Raw genomic sequence first — 9930 nt, 5'->3', positions numbered from 1 at the left:
GGCGTGTGAATCGGTGGAGGTCTAAAAATAGATCAAATTTTTGGGGGGTTAAAGTGTGGACAAAAAGACAACCCCCTTTGTAAAAGGGATTTTTCATCTACTTCTAAAGTGTGGTTGGATAGATTGAAAATCTTGATTAGAGAATCTTGACTGGACCTTCTCCCAGTCAAAACCATCTTGACATCCCTGTCTCTTCCACACACGGAGAGTCTTTTTTAGGGGCCAGTCCTGCACGACACAGGACTATCAAAGATTACTTCTTTGTAAGAAAACCAACAAAAAGAAAACTAGAAGAGGAACCAGAGGAGGAACAACGGCCAAATCTAGAAAGCTGCATCAAAAAAGACAGAAAATAAAAAATACTCCGAATAGAGGGGGAAAAAAGGATGAAGATTCTCTAATCAAGATTTTCAATCTATCCAACCACACTTTAGAAGTAGATGAAAAATCCCTTTTACAAAGGGGGTTGTCTTTTTGTCCACACTATAACCCCAAAAAAATTTGATCTATTTTTAGACCTCCACCGATTCACACGCCGGCTAACTTTAAAACGGCATTTCTCCCTTCCAAAAAACCAGAAGGATCCTGAACGGACCGTAGGTCCTGAGAAAAAAGATAAACAAATTCTCCTGGGGAAGCACCCAGAAATTCATATAAAAACTAAATTTTATGCCACTGAGAGTCAGGGCAATTTTATAAAAACATTCCATGAAATGGTGGCAGATGAATTCAAAAGCCTACCAGAAGCTTTCCCAAGAAAACAAAGCGAAGGAAGATTGAGCAAAGGTGAGCAAAACGCCCTGAGAAATCTGAAAAAGAATGAAGACATTGTCATTCGTGCGGCCGACAAAGGAGGAAGCATAGTAATCCAAAATTACACAGATTACAACAAAGAAGCCAACCGGATTCTTGGAGACAATAACTACTATAAAACAATCAGCACAGATCCTTTTCCAAAATTACAGAAAGACATTCTAAGTCTTTTAAACAAAGCTCTGGAGGATAAAATCATATCAAAGAATGAAAAGAAATTTCTTTTTAATCCTAACCCTGGGACACCATATTATTACCATCTACCAAAAGTACACAAAGACACTCAAAACCCCCCGGGCAGACCCATCATTTCTGGGATACATAGTCCCACATGTAACATGTCCCAATATCTAGATAGGATATTACAGGAATATGTGGCAGATCTACCAAGTTACCTGAAGAATTCAGATCAGCTGATCACCATCTTAAATGATACACCCTGGGAAGATGACATGGTTTTACTCACCATGGATGTAACGTCGTTATACACGAATATCCAACATGATCTGGGAATTCGATCCACCATTTCCTTTCTGGAAAAAGACAAAAACATCCCAAACGAACAGGTAATTTTCCTTACCAATTGTCTGAAATTCATTTTGGAATACAATTTTTTCTCATACAATGGCACCCTATACCATCAAATAAGGGGGACGGCCATGGGGACCAGAGTGGCACCATCATATGCGAACCTCTTTATGGGTTGCTTTGAAGAACAGGTGATAAAAAAACATCCCCTGTATAAAAAACATGTTACTATATACAAAAGGTATATAGATGATTTGTTTTTATTATGGCGTGGCCACCCAGAGAACATCAAATCTTTTGTCACGGATATTAATACCAACCACTGGGGTTTGACATTCACCCCCGTTTTTTCCTCCACTTCAATTGAGTTTTTGGACCTCCACATCACCCATAAAGGGGAAGGATTCATCACATCCACCTTTTTCAAGAAAGTTGATTCCAATAATTATATATCCTTTACCAGTGGCCACTATAAGAAGGGGAAACAAAACATCCCCTTTGGACAATTCAAGAGAGTAAGAAAAAATTGTACAGATATTGCCACCTTTTCCGAACAGTCCAAAATCTTAAAGTCCAGATTCATAGCAAAAGGATATCCGAAAGAATTAATTGAAAATGCATATGAAAAAACCTGTGCACTTACCCAAGAGGAATGTCTTGAGGCAACGGACCCGGGAGCCTTCCACCTACAAAAGAAAGAAAAAGAAAAGGAGAATGAGGAAAAAACCAGATGCAATTTCATCATCACATATTCAGCGGGTCAAACAAAAATCAGAAACATCATGAAGAAACATTGGGGAATACTACTAAGTGATCCACATCTAGGAAAAATTCTGCCAAAAAATCCGGGATTGACTTTCAGGCGGGCACCAACCATAAAGGGTATGATAGCCCCAAGCAATCTCAAATGCCACAACAAATCCTCCCAGAAAAACGACAAAACTGGAAACGTGGGAACATACAAATGCAGAAAACCTAGATGCCTATGTTGCTTTACCATACGCCATAACCAAAAATGTTTTTCCAGTACCCATTCGGGGGAAACCTTCCCCATCAAACATCTGATGACATGCCAAACGGAATATGTCATCTACCTCATAGAGTGCCAATGTGGTAAACAATATGTTGGAAGAACAACACAACCATTACATTTGAGATTGAATCAGCATCGTTCCAACATAAAGAAGAGATTCATGCACCATAGCCTATCTAGACATCTGAGCCTGATGCATGAGGGAAACATGACAGCCATATCCATAACCCCAATTGAGCACATTCCACCGGGAAAGAAAAATAGGTTTGAAATCCTGTCACGCAAAGAAATGTTCTGGATTTACAGCCTCCAGACATTACAACCACATGGCCTGAATGAAGCGGTGGAATTAATATCTTAAAAAGATGAGATAGTTAACAACTGACACAACAACCACAACAAACAAACTGAATTAAAACAAAACAAACAGCTGATAAGTACACATCCATCCACCATGCGTATGGATGTGTGTGTATGTACATACACATACACATATGCATTAAATAAATGTAATCATCCCTGTGTGGGGAAATGGGTTTGACGCCGGTCCCCCATCCAATAAGCGGCCAGGAGGACGGATGTGTGGACAGACCGGCGGTCGGTGCCTCAGACCTCTCACCCAGCCACTGTAGATCTCCGAAGGGAGAGCATTTGAAATGGCCCGACGTCTGCAGAATTATTACATATCACATATGCAATACAAGATAAGGTGCATAATATAATGGTTAGTCAAACTGACCATCTGTGGGTTATTTTACAGAATGCTCACTTCCATTTTTAATGTAAATGTCTTCTTTTCTATGGATTTTATTTATTTATTTTGATTATTTATTTATTTATTTAATTTTTTTATTTTTATTTTTATTTTTTTTATGTAACACACACATGTGATTTTCGCGGGCAAATGAGGTATAAATAAAGGACATCCACACTGCCCAATCAGATAGCCTGATGAAGAGGGGGTCCCTGCCCCTCGAAACGCGTTGCTGTATTGCATGCTGAAGGAATAAACCTTCTTTTTATTTTCCAAAATACATCCGTGTCCAAGCGGTTTTATTTTACCAAGTTCTCGGAAACTTCCACATACCTGTGACGGACTACATCTGTGACGGAGGTGAGCGCCCACAGAAGCACTTCTCTTTTTTCTCGGGACCACGGGACCGATATTCTTCCATTCCAGTGACCGTCCTCCACCGGTGAGAACGGGTCTAGTGCCGGCTGCACTCCTCCAATCTGTGTCCCCCAGAATAGTGGGAAACAAGCGTCTACTGGTGTTGTGCCCACGGTACAACACAGAAAGGTGAGCAAACCTAACATAACAACTGAAAACACGAATCTGGAAACGGCTGCTCCCCCCTTCCTTGGAGCCGACATCCATTTTTTATTTAATTTAATTATTTTCTTTTACACTCAGATTATCTATATATATATATATATATATATATTTTTTTTTTTTTTTTTTTTACTACGCTTAGATGCGCATTGTGTCTCCTCTGTCTTTTTCTATATATTGCTATGGGAAAGGGAGGGAGAGGGGGGATGCTCTGTATATACCTATGGGAAAGGGAGGGAGAGGGGGGGTGCTCTGCATATACCTATGGATGATGAGACAGGGTGGGGGGATGATGAGGGGGAATGATGGGGGACATGATGAGACAGGGTGGGGGGATGATGAGGGGGAATGATAAGGGACATGATGAGACAGGGTGGGGGGATGATGAGACAGGGTGGGGGGATGATGAGGGGGAATGATGGGGGACATGATGAGACAGGGTGGGGGACGATGAGACAGGGTGGAGGATGATGAGACAGGGTGGGGGGATGATGAGACAGGGTAGGGGATGATGAGGGGGGTATGATGGGGGACATTATGAGACAGGGTGGGGGGATGATGAGGGGGGAATGACAAGTAAGGAAAGGGGAAGAGTGGTCTTCAACCTGCGGACCTCCAGATGTTGCAACACTTCAACTCCCAGCATGCCCGGACAGAAGTTGGCTGTCCGGGCATGCTGGGAGTTGTAGTTTTGCAACATCTGGAGGTCTGCAGGTTGAAGACCACTGGATGCCATAGGAGGAACATGATGGGGGGATGATGAGACAGGGAAAGGATGAGGGAAGGGGGAATTATGGGGGGATGATGAGACGGGGAAATGATGAGGGAAGGGGGAATTATGGGGGGATGATGAGACGGGGAAATGATGAGGGGAGGGAATGATGGGGACGAGACAGGGGGAAATGATAAGGGGGGGATGATGAGACAGGGTGGGGGGATGATGAGACAGGGTAGGGGATGATGAGGGGGGAATGATGAGGGACATGATGAGACAGGGTGGGCGGATGATGAGACAGGGTGGGGGGATGATGAGGGGGAATGATGGGGAACATGATGAGACAGGGTAGGGGATGATGAGGGGGGAATGATGAGGGACATGATGAGACAGGGTGGGGGGATGATGAGACAGGGTGGGGGGATGATGAGGGGGAATGATAAGGGACATGATGAGACAGGGTGGGGGATGATGAGACAGGGTGGGGGGATGATGAGGGGGAATGATGGGGGACATGATTAGACAGGGTGGGGGACGATGAGACAGGGTGGGGGATGATGAGACAGGGTAGGGGATGATGATGGGGGAATGATGGGGGACATTATGAGACAGGGTGGGGGGGATGATGAGGGGGGAATGACAAGTAAGGAAAGGGGAAGAGTGGTCTTCAACCTGCGCACCTCCATATGTTGCAAAACTACAACTCCCAGCATGCCCGGACAGAAGTTGGCTGTCCGGGCATGCTGGGAGTTGTAGTTTTGCAACATCTGGAGGTCCACATGTTGAAGACCACTGGATGCCATAGGAGGAACATGATGGGGGGATGATGAGACAGGGAAATGATGAGGGAAGGGGGAATTATGGGGGGATGATGACACGGGGAAATGATGAGGGGGGGAATGATGGGAACGAGACAGGGGGAAATGATGAGGGGGGATGATGAGGCAGGGTGGGGGGATGATGAGGGGGGAATGATGAGGGACATGATGAGACAGGGTGGGGGGATGATGAGACAGGGTGGGGGGATGATGAGGGGGAATGATGAGGGACATGATGAGACAGGGTGGGGGGATGATGAGACAGGGTGGGGGGATGATGAGGGGGAATGATGGGGGACATGATGAGACAGGGTGGGGGGATGATGAGGGGGGAATGATGAGGGACCTAATGAGACAGGGTGGGGGGATGATGAGGGGGAATGATGAGGGACATGATGAGACAGGGTGGGGGGATGATGAGACAGGGTGGGGGGATGATGAGGGGGAATGATGGGGGACATGATGAGACAGGGTGGGGGGATGATGAGGGGGGAATGATGAGGGACCTAATGAGACAGGGTGGGGGGATGATGAGGGGGAATGATAAGGGACATGATGAGACAGGGTGGGGGGATAATGAGACAGGGTGGGGGGATGATGAGGGGGAATGATGGGGGACATGATGAGACAGCATGGGGGATGATGAGACAGGGTGGGGGATGATGAGACAGGGTGGGCGGATGATGAGGGGGGAATGATGAGGGACATGATGAGACAGGGTGGGGGGATGATGAGGCAGGGTAGGGGATGATGAGGGGGGAATGATGGGGGACATTATGAGACAGGGTGGGGAGATGATGAGACAGGGTGGGGGGATGATGAGGGGGGAATGATGGGGGACATTATGAGACAGGGTGGGGAGATGATGAGACAGGGTGGGGGGATGATGAGGGGGGAATGATGGGGGACATAATGAGACAGGGGGAAATGATGGTGGGGGAGGCACTAAATGCTTAATGTCTGTATGGCTAGTGGTGGTCTATGACAGGGGGAAATGATGAGACATAGGGGGTGGCGATGAGGGGGGTAAATGTGGCACAGGGATTGATAAAAGGGAAGAAATGATGTGGCACTGGAGGGGACAGGACCAAACAGGTGCAGAAGAAAATGAAGTTGGGGGGATGATGTGGCATTTAGTCCAAGTCATTTATTTGACATTTTATTTTTTTTACTTAAATTTCCCTGTTAAAATGGGGGTGCGTGTTATACGCCAGTGCGTGTTATACGCCGATAAATACGGTATATAAATTTTAATTTATTGTGTGTGGGATTTGGGTGGAATAGGAGCGTGGCAGAAGATTGACGAGTTGCAGAGCCCAGCAGGGGCCCTTGCTTTTTTTTGGGTCCGGGGGCACAGAGTGTTGTCAGTCCGCCCCTGGGGGGGGGGTGTAATTAAGGGGGGGGGGGGGTGCGTGTGTGTGTGTGGGGGGAGGGTGCCAAACAAAGGGTCCGCCCCGGGTGCCAAATGCTCTAGGTACGCCCCTGCTCCAGACGATTCTGTAATGTTCATTAGATAGGTCATTTGGTACTGTAATGGATTCTGGAGCCTGGGGGGCCATAGGTCATATGTTCCACTAAAAAGATTCTGGGGAAGAGGGGTAATATGTTGCACTACTACGTGTCCTGAAGCCTTGGGGGGGGGGTTTGTGATATGCTACACTATAATTCCCTAAGCACACTTGCCTGACCAGAACTTCAGTGAGAGCTGAGGAGCCTGCAGACGGGACTTCCAGTGCCTCCCAGCTACTTTACTCTCCAACTTTCCTTTCAGGCATCAAAAGTGTGGGAGAACAGAGCAGAGCTGCGAGGGAGTGGAGTGACAGTTGAGTTGTCGGCCGGGCTGTCTACTTCCTACTTCCCTTAGCCCGGGACGTCACGCGTCACTTCATCCTATCACTGGCCGAGGCGGGACATCGCTGTGGCTGGTGATAGGCTGAAGCGCCGTGTGACGTCCCGAGCTAAGGAAAGTAGGAAGTAGACAGCCAGGGCAGGATGGAATAGGAATGGTCCGTACCGGACATTTTCTTTAAGATGCCCTGGGCCAGATGTAGAATAAAAGGAAAAGTTAAATGCCAAACAAAAGAAGACATCATTTGTGTTTCTTAGAGAAGTAAGTGAGTCACAGGATAAAACTGTAATCACTTATATGGTCTGCAGCACCTGTGTATAGCTGGTATCTAGCTCTAGTCATTGTATTGGGGAAATATTGGTCTTTGTACAGTGGATTTTATTCAGTATCAGTGCTGTGGTAATAAGTAATTATTATGCAGTGGTAATATGTGGTTCTGGTGTGGCTGTATTATTTTCCCTTGTATACTGGTACTTTTGGCAATATTTGTCTCAGTATACAGCATTTGGTCAGTAACATTATGGTGGAAATATGTATGGTGATAATATTCCTTCTTTCATACTGGTATTATAAGTAATATTGGTCTCAGTATACTGGACTTGGTCTGTAAAATTATAATAATATAGATATTAAAGGTAATATTGGTATCAATATAGAGGAATTAGCCAGTAACAGTATGATGGTAATATTTCTGGTTTTACTCAGCATACTCATGTTATTTGATAACTGTATGATTTATTTAGAGGTATACGGTATTATCACATACAATTATCTATTTAGAAAGGGAGGAGACATATGTAAAGTGGAGGAATTTATAAAATAACCATGCCCATATGGGGGGCCAAAAAATAACCCTGCACTCAGGCATCCAGGAATGTCCAGTAAACCTATAATTATATTGGATATTAATCTCTCATATATATCTGAATGTTCAAATATAGAAATCTTGGATATTCTTTTTTTGTGAAGGATTATGACCATATACACTCTCTTACACTCTCAACTCCCATTCTGCTTAAAGGGGTACTCCGATGCGAAGACATCTTATCCCCTATCCAAACGATAGGGGATAAGATGCCTGATCGCAGAGGTCCCGCCGCTGGGGACCTCCGTGATCTTGCACGCAGCAACCCGTTACAATCAATCCCCAGAGCGTGTTCGCTCTGTGTCTGATGACTGGTGATTACGAGGTTGGAGCATTGTGACATCATGGTCCCGCCCCCGTGTGACTTCACACTCCGTCCTCTCAATGCAAGCCTATGGGAGGGGGCGTGACAGCTGTCACGCCCCCTCCCATGGGCTTGCATTCAGCGGGTGGAGCATGACATCACATGGGGCGGGGCCATGACATCACAATGCTCTGGCCCCGTGATCGCCAGTCATCAGACTCGGAGCAAACATGCTGTACATACTCGGAGCGAACTGATTGTAACGGGGTGCTGCGTGCAAAATCACGGAGGTCCCCATCGGCGGGACTAGTGTTGCTCGCGAATATTCGCAAAGCGAATTTTATTCACGAATATCGCATATTCACGAATTCGCGAATATTCGCGAATATAGCGCTATATATTCGTAATTACGAATATTCGTTTTTTTTTTCTTTCACATTACACATCACAGTGATCATCCCTCTCTGCTTCCAGCTTGTGTGGTGTAAAGAAGGCTCTAATACTACTGTGTGAGACTGGTGTGTGAATTTTCGCATATGCGAAAATTTGTGTATGCTACTTTTCGCATGTGCGAATTTTCGCTTATTCTAATTTTTGTATATGCTAATATATTCGCGAATATTCGCTAATTCGAATATGGCCTATGCCGCTCAACACTAGGTGGGACCCCCATGATCATGCATCTTATCCTCTATCCTTTGGATAGGGGATAAGATGTCTTAGCGCTGGAGTACCCCTTTAACAACATCCTGGTCAGATAATTTATTCAGATAATATGTTGATTAAAAGAAAAGCTCATGATCTATAGAAATGTTTCAAAGAGCATGGTTACAGTAGCATTCCATCAAAAAGAATTGTTCTTTAGGTTTAGCATAAGACGGAGGATGGGTTTGTTGATCACAGAGACAAATACACCATTACAAAACTATAAGTTGACATTTAATTCATTCTATGACTCCAGATGGTTTGAATTGAATCAGGCTCTGGGGAAATATTGGAGTGTGCTGACGACTGACAGAACATTGCAAAATCACTTACTAGACCATTCAGTTATTACATACTGCAGATCTACAAAAGTGAGAGACATTGTGGTACACCCAGGAGAACCTTTGGCTTTGAGGGACTAAAAATGGGGCTGTCACCAATGTAGCAACTGTGTAGTATGTCCAAATTTTTTAATAACTACACTTTTTAAGTTCCATGGCTTACAGAAAATAAAGAACTCTGGTTAACTCTTGGATAGATAGGGAGTCTTAGGTTATATATTTAACACAGTTTTATGTTAAGAGGAATGTGTCATCAGAAAATGACCTATTGTTACAATCGCCAAAACATTTTTGGTGATGCCTTTACAATCTTTATCCCCTTAAGAACTCAGGGTTTTTCCGTTTTTTCCTCCTTACCTTTAAAAAATCATAATTCTTTCAATTTTGCACCTAAAAATCCATATGTCGGCTTATTTTTTGCACCACCAATTCTACTTTGTAATGAAATTGGTTATTTTACCCAAAAATCTATGGCGAAACAGAAAAAAAAATCATTCTTGAAGAAAAAATGCTATTTTGTACATTTTGGGGGCTTCCGTTTCCACACAGTACATTTTTCGGCAAAAATGACACCCTCTCTTTATTCTGGAGGTCCATATGATTAAAATGATACCCTACTTATATAG

This window comes from Hyla sarda, chromosome 7 (genome assembly GCF_029499605.1).
Source record: "Hyla sarda isolate aHylSar1 chromosome 7, aHylSar1.hap1, whole genome shotgun sequence".
In the NCBI taxonomy this organism is placed as follows: domain Eukaryota; kingdom Metazoa; phylum Chordata; class Amphibia; order Anura; family Hylidae; genus Hyla; species Hyla sarda.
This window is presented reverse-complemented; position numbering follows the sequence as displayed.